Here is a 9,730-nt window from a genome sequence, read left to right on the forward strand (position 1 = left end):
AAGAGTGTGTCCGTGCATCGAAATTCTCTTCTTCCTCATCATTCTGTCATCCCTTTCCCATTCTTTCTTTGTGCAGATTGTTATACGAGATCTTTTGGGTTTATTATTCAAACTTTTAGTCTTACATACAAAATTTCGCTCGATCTGACTATATTTTACACGTACGATGGTATACAATAATACTGGCGGATGTAGTGTGCAAAATTTAAATATATATATATTCGATATATATATTTTTTTCCATTCTCAATCCTGCAAAGGAAAGAACTAAGAAATTGATTTCTCTCAATTTATTTATTTATCTATTAAATCTGTTTATTTTATTGTAACAAATATGTATTATAGAAAATATGGAAGAATTCACAAAATTGTAACTCTTACTTCTTTATTTAATTTATTTATTTCAAATCACATTGCGAGTATGTTGAACTATCTCACTTATTATATTAGATGATCAAGAAATGTCGAGATGCCACAAATAAAATAAGTTATTTTATATGTGACGTAGTTCTAAGGATTTTGTAGTCGTCGTTCATCCGCATTAATCATTACTCGAGTGTTTTTATTCAATTTTGCTCGGACTTATCGTGTATTATACGATTCCACGAATCGCCGCAATCGTCGAAATGACGCGAATTCAATGCGGTATTGCATGCATCGATAATTAACCGATGCTGTCAAATAATCGACAGTTATTTTATTATATTATGTTCCGGTGATAAATCGACATTATCATGCAGTATTGCGTAATGTAAGGTGAGCGGAAAAATTGGATTACGCTTAATCTTGCACTTCAAGATTACAATTTCCGCATTTTTATGAAAAAAACATTGCGTTTCTTTCGGCATACATTTTCTCTCCAATTAAAATCATTTTTACACAAGCGATTTTGATCACGTCCTTATAATACTATAACTTATATAAATATAAACTATTTTTTAGAACGCAATATAACAATATCGGAAACAATATTGGAATCGAATTGAGAAGGAAAGTTATGCAAAAATTACTATTTTCTCTGTTTACTCCAAAGCGCGATACGTGTACCTATGTAATGTGTTCGTGATGATATCGAGACTATGATAAAACGAGGCTCTGAAACGTCGTTGTGCCCATCATCTCCGATCAATTCAACTGTTAGTTATCGCTGCAGCTGTTCAGGAGAGCCATGAAATTATTTTGAACAGGGCGTCTATTGTCGTATCGCATAATATCGGGAAGTTGACACATCGGGAAGTCACTGGCGCGGTGCCAGGTATATCGTTACGTTGGGAAATTCTGACGTTGGTTCTGGACAACGACCCTGAATCCGCGGAACCCTTATGGTTTATTCACAGCATTTCGTCGACAAGTAAATATATTTTTTTCCATGTGAAATGTTCAGAGAAATATGAAATATACATTCATTATTTCGGATAATTTATCGAGGCTATTCTTGTTATTGGTTTATCTGAAAATGTCGCCAACGGAGAAATATTTTTATTGTTCCGAGAAAAAAAAAAAGAAAATGATAAGTGACCACAGCATCGACAAGTACTATATCGAACACAAGAAAATTCTTTTTATCACATTTTCTCAATGTCCGTCTCGGGTTATCTCATGAATGTCATCAAGAAGAGAGAATATTTTTACATCAAACGTTTTTTAACTGCGTCTTATTATCATTAATTATTTAGAGTTTGATTTGATTATTTTGTCGCATAAAAATTATTTATTTATGTTTCCGTTATAAATTACGACAATTCGCCTGCACGTTGATTAGAGCAAGAACGCCGAAGAGACGACGGTAATAGATAAGAATCTGTAAACGAAAAGCATTACGTAGACACTGAAATGAGTCAGTGTAAAAGTTCCTCGTGCATATTACGTTCCCAGCATCGGTTGTGCCGCGATAGAAGAGAAATGTCTGCTCAAATAGCCGCAACGCGACGAAGTCGTACATATTTAATTAACCGGCGATAATCTTCCCGGGGGACTTGACCCCTCGACCGCCGTGAACTTTTCGTGTCAAGGCCGTGGACCGTTATTGCGTCTTCTACGATTTCACATTGCTACGAATGGAACATAAACAATAGCACGCGCGATGTTACGCGGAGGAAAGACGTAAACGAGTCCTCTCATATTTAAGAATATTAATATAATAATAATAATGCATTCAATTATCTTTGCACACGCGTTCTAAAAAATGTAATGAGGTTTCTTGTGTGTGTGTGTGTGTGTGTGTTTGTGATGCATCACGAGAGGATCATTAATCAACTACATTTTACTATGAAATCGCCGACTGTGTTTGCTAGAAAAACAGGTCGGTCCGCCGTTTATCACGCCGGAGATAAAATTGCATGACGCGTAAATTAACAACTGTATCGCAAATTTGAATCATTTTTGCATGCCGGACTGCCGGACACCGATTTGTTACGACATTTGTTTACGGGAAGGAGAGGAAAGGGAAAAGGAGTGAGTCACATGAGTGAAGCGATATTTTATAAATATGTTTTCTTTTTCTTTTATCGAGGACGATTTTTTCTTATCTTTATCTACAAGGTGGTTTACTACTATCGTCATTATTTTTGACAATAGCGATTAAGAAGAATAATAATGTTTCAATAAACATGTGATCAATTTCTTTTTTATATTGGAAATGATTGCGTATTAAAACGACGAATTATATAATTTCCAATTTTGCAAATTCATGATTCTCATTTGTTTACTTATTTTTACATAAATATAATAGATTTAGATTTTTAAAAAGTATAATTTTTGATGACAAATGGGAATAATGGCCATAATTTGATAACACTTTGTATAATGGTGATGCATAGGTACGATAAAACGTCTGCTTGACAAGTCTTGCAGGATTACTGTAATTTATAACCAACGAACGAGTTAATGCGTTCGGGCTTGAAAAAATGGAGCTAAATGCCAAACTTGCTCCGAATAATTCAGGAGATTGATTAACTTCCACTGCAACTGTTGCAATTTACAATGCAACTCATATGTGTATATCTTGAACATATATCATTCTTCTCACAAATATTCCGTGCTTAACACGTAACATTATCTTCTATTCGCAGCTATATATAGAACGTACTAATTGTTCTAATTCCAAGATATTAATATAAATCATGGATTGGGATTGCTGCAACGATAACATGCTAAGGCATATAATGAACGAAGCTATCAATTAATACTTATTGGTATTCTTTTTGAAGGAATAATATATATTAGGAATAATATATATCTAGTAAACTTGAAATAATGAAAAATATGTGTGAAAATTTTATATGAAGAAATATATAAATTGTTATATGATAAAATTATTATATATAATATATTAATACTATAACAATTAAACATATAATTAAATATATAAAAATAATAACTAAATATATCTAATTATATATATTCATAATATTATATATACAATATTTATATATACAATTATTATAAAAAAATATATTTAAATATATACTTTTAAAAGCATATTTAAGATGAATATTTTTAAGCGCTTGTCAAACTTATTCCACGTGACTGAGCGTGTTATCTCTCCGATTATGTCAAATCCACGTGAACCGATAGCAATTTCAGCAAGTGCATTGTGAGAGTCTAGAGATAGCTCTTGTTTCAAGGCCCGGATAGCTCAGTCGGTAGAGCATCAGACTTTTAATCTGAGGGTCCAGGGTTCGAGTCCCTGTTCGGGCGTTTCTTTTTTGCGCCCCATCGAAATACTATCAATTGTCATCAAAGAAAGATTTTTATTTTATTGGATACAGATTTGCACGATTTTGCCTATTCGGCAAGAAAGTTTATTCTCCAATAAAGAGCTTTTGATAGTTCTGAAAATCCAACGACGATCCCGAAGCGATAGAGAAAGAAAGAGATTTTAAAGGTAGTGATTTCGTCGTTTGCACCGTTTCATCTTTTCGAATCGTTCCATTATCTTCTTGAATCCTCTCTCTCGTATTTGCTGCCGTAAAATGGGATATGCTTGCACACCGCCTGCCATTCCGTTATCCAAAATAGAGCGATTATTGACGCCGTTCCGTAACATAAGAGTGGAATTTTGCTGCAGGAAACGAAAAGAGTATGAAATTTCGCAATTCGGCGTAAATAGCAGTGAAATCTTTCGAGGATATAGACAAATAACCGTTTGATCTTGGATGAATAATTTTTTATCGTTGAATTTAAAGTATCTCTTGACTTTACTTCGCTTTTATAACCATATAGTTTTTACATCAATATTTTATTCTATCTATAAGAATATTTTACGCGACTTTTAATTCGATGATTTGTTAAAAATTATATTAATATTATAAACTTTTATATGCATGGTTATATATTTTTAGGTTAATAAAGCGTGAGTGAAATACTACGCGGTATAAAAATATAATTTACAAAACAGCAACTCTTTGCGCTATTAATCCCCATCTTCTATAAAGTGATGGATGACGACGGGAGATCATTGTATCGATGATTTATATGCAATTATTTCACAGAAGTTGGCACTCGATGCAGAGAATTGCACTTTCTGACGTATATTAATGACTAGCTCTGTTAGAGCGTTTTGTTTTTTATCTATCGAGTTATAATCGGTTGTAGCACGACTAATGTCACATTGTTAAACGCGCGTGCGGTTTTTATTTATTTTTAAGAGCGATATCTAATTAACTTATAATATGTCTTTTCACTAACCCACTTTCGTATCTGAATAAGTAAACCGGAAATTTCATCAATCAAGATAAAATTATAGAAACGAAAAAGAAAAAGAAATTATATTTATTAATTTGAAGAAAATTAAACTATTTAAAAACAACATTATTTCATAATTATGCGTGAACTTTTGAAAAATGACCTAATAGAAGATAGCGAAAATATTTTTGCACATATTTTATCGATTCGTCCGAACAAAAAAATTGACGTAAAAATATTCCGCAATCGATATATTCCCTCCTCCTGATATATTCCTGGAGGAAAAGATTAACGGTTAGGAGAGAAATTGCGCGACTTTTTTTATGAGTATTGCATCCTAATACATAATATATGACGATCCTTGTATGTGTGGGACGTATAAATGCGTTGCACGTGAATAGGATTTACATATATGTAAATTAAACGCACACGTGCGCCTCATATTTCTAACACAGCGCGTGCTCGGTTGTACAGTTCCGCTTTCAAACCGCGAGAATATTCCGGTGGAAGCATACATTACGCGCACACACGTCGGTATTCCGAGGTTAAGAGAAAGAGCCGGATAAATATGCGTTGGATATGCAATTAAGGATTCATACGAGAGGCGAATCCTTCCGGCAGACGCCTGACACTATCACACAAAATCGCATATTAGAGGACGCATATTAGTGATGTTTATACAGCAGTTATCGTAACATAGTTAATTGAACCTACACAGCACTCGATTCACGTCATCCTTATTATCGCTGTGCAAAAACGCTAAACGTTAATTAATTATCAGCAGCTCGAGATCGCCATTATAACGTTACCGAATTAATTTTCCTCCTGGCTATCCGTAATTACATATTTGATTGTTGTATGTATATGTCATATAGTAATGTAATTTGTTATATATATGTATTATGTGTGCGTGTGTATGTATAATATGTATTATGCTGTTGCATAAGTGATAATTGAGTATTGCAGATGATTCATTTTGAATGTAAATTTGTGAACAATATTGGATTAGTGAATAATGCATGTCTGTATGTAAGCATACAGCATTTCTCTGTCTCTCTCCTCTTCCTCTCTCTTTTTTACTCTATCTTTGCATAAAATATTATCGATTCCAACATTGGTAAATTTTGTATTTGAAATGCCTCTATCACTATTTTATTTTAAATTTACGAAAATAAAATTAGTAGATTTCCAGCACAAGAGAGAGAAGTGTGCCAGAACAGTATAATTTTTTCTTATTCGATGATTTTGTATGTTAATTACTATCATTTTTTTTCTAAGTGATCACAAAATTTAAATGCAAACGAGATATGATCTATAAAAACTAGTAGTGCAGCATGGAATAATGCTGTGAATCAATTGGAAAAAATTAAAATATAAAGTCGCTTTCGCGTGATAAATTCATTCTACCACAAATGTGAGGTAAAAGAGTGTTATGTATATTCTGTCACGTACACGCAAAGGCGACATTCTAATTCCTTTGTTTAATACACTTCTCCAATCGTTACACTCGTCCCACGGTTTTTCCGCCGTCGTTCATCCTCTCATCCTCACCCGCCGGCTCTTTTTTTTCTAGAAAATGCCGTACATATGTCTCTCTATCCATATCTCTGTTCATTCGTCGAACTGAGATCCCCTGTCCTTTCCGTGAACTCGTTTTCCTTTTCTTCTCGATACACAAACTACAACGTGCGGGGCTCCATGTGGCGTCGTAGCGGCGGTCGAATTAAACTAGACCAGTTTATTTTCTCTTTGCCGGTGTTTTTTCAACTATATATGCGCTTCTCTATTTTTCTCCCAATCCGACCGGCCGCGGAAATTAACGTCTTTCCGAAGTTGGTTTGTATAAACGACACTATATATGATGTAGGGTGGATCGGGAGGCACAACCGTAAAGTAGGTGATGCTTCACGCGCGAAAATAAATCGAAAATATAAAACAAGTTTTTTTTTGTATGAAGCTTTAATTTTGAGAAAATTGACTAAAAAATTGGAAAATTATAAGTATATTATTTTGACCTTTTGTAAAATGTCGAAATAATATATTTCTGCAAAAATATATAATTTTTTAATTGAAGTATACCAATGTTAATTAAAATACCATGTGAATAAATAAAGCTGTTTAAATACAACTTTCGCACATAAATTTAGTTATGCAGATATTTAAAAAATTTCAAAATTTCAAATACAATTTCCGTAGAATCACTTTTGTCATTCTTCACAATATCATATTTAATTTTTATTTATGTCATTGTAATTAAATTGTTCCACAAAGTAATTATTAGCGTTTTTTGAAAACCCAGCTTTCACAGTGTTGCTAGGCTTATAAAAATATCAAAATGTTTTTAAATTATTTGATTTCTATTTGTTAATACGAACGTGTCAAAATATGAACTATTTTACATAATATCGAGATATTTGACACTCCTCTTAATAACGTTTTTAATATGCAATCTGATCTACGCAATTATCTGAAAAGATGTACGATTACGTCTGTGAGATTTAAAAGTTCTGCTGATCGTTTTAACTCGCAAATGTATCTTTTTTTTTTTATAATATCAGCTGACACATTTATTCACGCATATTAAATATCCCTAATTCTCAAGTTATTTTCTCGATGCCCAAAGTCGCGCGTTCTAGCTATTCATTATGTTCCATATATAAAACTTTTTTTGCGCAAATGACGTTTTATCACTCGTTCGGAGAGAAAAAACTTACTTTACCTAACTCGTGGATAGAAATAGCGTGTTTTATGCAAAGAAGACTAGTTTCTCTTCCCTGTTTTTTGTCGATGAGATCAGCCGTCAATTATGTCAATAAATATGTTAATAGGTAATTGTCCTTGACAGAGACCTATTACACGCCGTCTTTGGGACGTCGTCTTTAAAATCGCGCAATTCTGTGATCGATCAATTCTTGTCAATCGTTTTCGTTCGCTGATCGATCGTTAATCAGCATCGATCGTCGACTCCTTCATTCGCGTCGCGTTTCCTCGATGTCACTGCGTCCTATCGGATTTCGATCGTTAACGATAGTTAACGATCTTATTCGCAACTGTAAATCGGCGCTCTTCACCGTTATCGCGATGCGCTCTCGATACTCGTTAATTACGTCATTCAATAAGAAACTGCCCGGTCGCGGAAATATCAAGAGCGGTTTAAATTGATGAAGAAAAACTGCTCGCGCGTGTTTGAAATCGTGAATGGCGATCTTTTAGCGATATGTGTATATCTCGATGTTTTCGCGAAACGTTGAAACGGGAGAAAAAGAGATTGGAGCTGTCATAGGCCGACGTTAAATTTATGGGAGCCGGATTAAAGTCCTGAATAGTCTTGTATTGAAGCGCTGAAATCGGTATAATTTTGACGGGTTGAATTTTCGACGCTCGGAATAGCAAATGACCGTAACGCTCGTCGTGAATAAAAAGAACCATTCCGATAGTATGAATACTGGGAAAATGAACCTGATGAAACACGTTTCCGCGCTCGTCATGAATAAATAAATAGTAGAGATTAATTACGCGTATCGTTTTACGTTGAGATACAAAATCGTCGCGAAACGATAACGGTTTCGATTCTTGCTGAGAAGCTTAATAAATATTTTTAAAGAAACTTGTGTGTGTGTACAGTTAAAACGAACGGGCGATATTTGCCGGTTCGCGAATTCAAATAAAAAAAGCCATCGGAATAAAATAATCTGACAGATTAATGTCAGAATCTCTCTCTCGCGTATCCTCTCCTATCGAGTTACCTCGGTGTCGTTTTCACGATAGCGGCCAACGAGGAGAATAATGCACTTTCGTAATTTGATAAACGATTCCCACGGCGAGTCCCGGCATCGTGATCGCGCGTAAATAACTCACTTAATTAAAGGTAAACCGTAGACGCCCATACGTATTGTGTAACAGTGTCATGAGGATCCTGGGTGTTGGAGCGTGGGTATCATATCGGTCGGCAATCAATGGTATTCAACGGCGTAGCCCGTTTATTTACGAGCACGCGGGCATTTAAATGCATCCGAGTGATTCCCAGAAGACACTCCCGGCGATTGGTCGGTCGGCGCATTCAGGAGCCTCTCGCACTTCTCGTCTCTCGATGCATCGACATGCAACGAGAGCGAGAGGGCATTCGGATCAATCCCGCGGTCGTAAAACGAGAAACGGTCTTCGATGCTTTTCGTCACGGGAGAGAGAGAGAGCGTCTGTGGATTTTATAAAAATTACGGTCACGTCGCACGCGATGTTGGCCTTTAACTCTACTCATTTCATGAATTTTATTAACGTCGATGAGCTATTTTATTATACGTGCAAGAGTCGAGCACAGTCGGGTATAATTAACGGTCCAACTGAATCCAATCCATTGCGCGATTTCTTCTGTTGCTCTTCCCCTGTTAAGGCGACTTTGTTACGCCTAAGAGTTTTAAGCGGAGCGGCTCGAAAGAGTCTTCCAACATCCCGTTCTCTCGGATGCGTAACGAAGGTCGTATCTCGATTTATGTTTTCCTGCCGACTCGTAAAACGGCTTCCGGCGACACCTGCGTCCCCCCGGAATTTGAGGGTGAAAGAGAGAGAGAGAGAGAGAGAGAGAAAGAGAAACTTTATGGGCCGTGGCGAGATCCAGAGTCGTCGCGCGTAAAACGTTAACTGCTCCCGTTCCGGCCGAACGAAAGAAACTATCTTTATTTAATTCCGCGATTCTCTCTTTCTTCCGACACGTGCGTTTCCTCCGCTCACATTAATGATCATTCGGAGAATAAAACGAAGTTTTCTTTCCTTTTCTCCCCCTTCTCTTATTCTTAAAATACTATTCTTTCTGTTGAAACACATTTTATATGCATTTGGATTTATGCATTCAGATATTTATATATTTCCGTTTAATTGATCAAACATTTTTTTATCTTATTTCCGTGGAAAACACATAGAGATCTTAATAAGAATATATATATATAGTGCATTTGGATCAGATATTTATATATTTCCGTTTAATTGATCAAACATTTTTTTATCTTATTTCCGTGGAAAACACATAGAGATCTTAATGATCTTAATA

General features: G+C 35.2%; 1 protein-coding gene and 1 non-coding gene across 3 annotated transcripts in view; both read left to right on the plus strand.

Annotated features, from left to right (window-relative positions):
• LOC115236475 (sestrin homolog) overlaps positions 1-9,730 on the plus strand; it is a 243,878-nt gene that overhangs the window by 152,510 nt on the left and 81,638 nt on the right. The window lies entirely within an intron of this gene.
• On the plus strand, positions 3,627-3,699 carry Trnak-uuu. Its single transcript has one exon. It is a non-coding gene; the product is annotated as a tRNA-Lys (tRNA).

This window comes from Formica exsecta, unplaced genomic scaffold (assembly GCF_003651465.1).
Source record: "Formica exsecta isolate Colony F162 unplaced genomic scaffold, ASM365146v1 scaffold111, whole genome shotgun sequence".
NCBI classification, from domain to species: Eukaryota; Metazoa; Arthropoda; class Insecta; order Hymenoptera; family Formicidae; genus Formica; species Formica exsecta.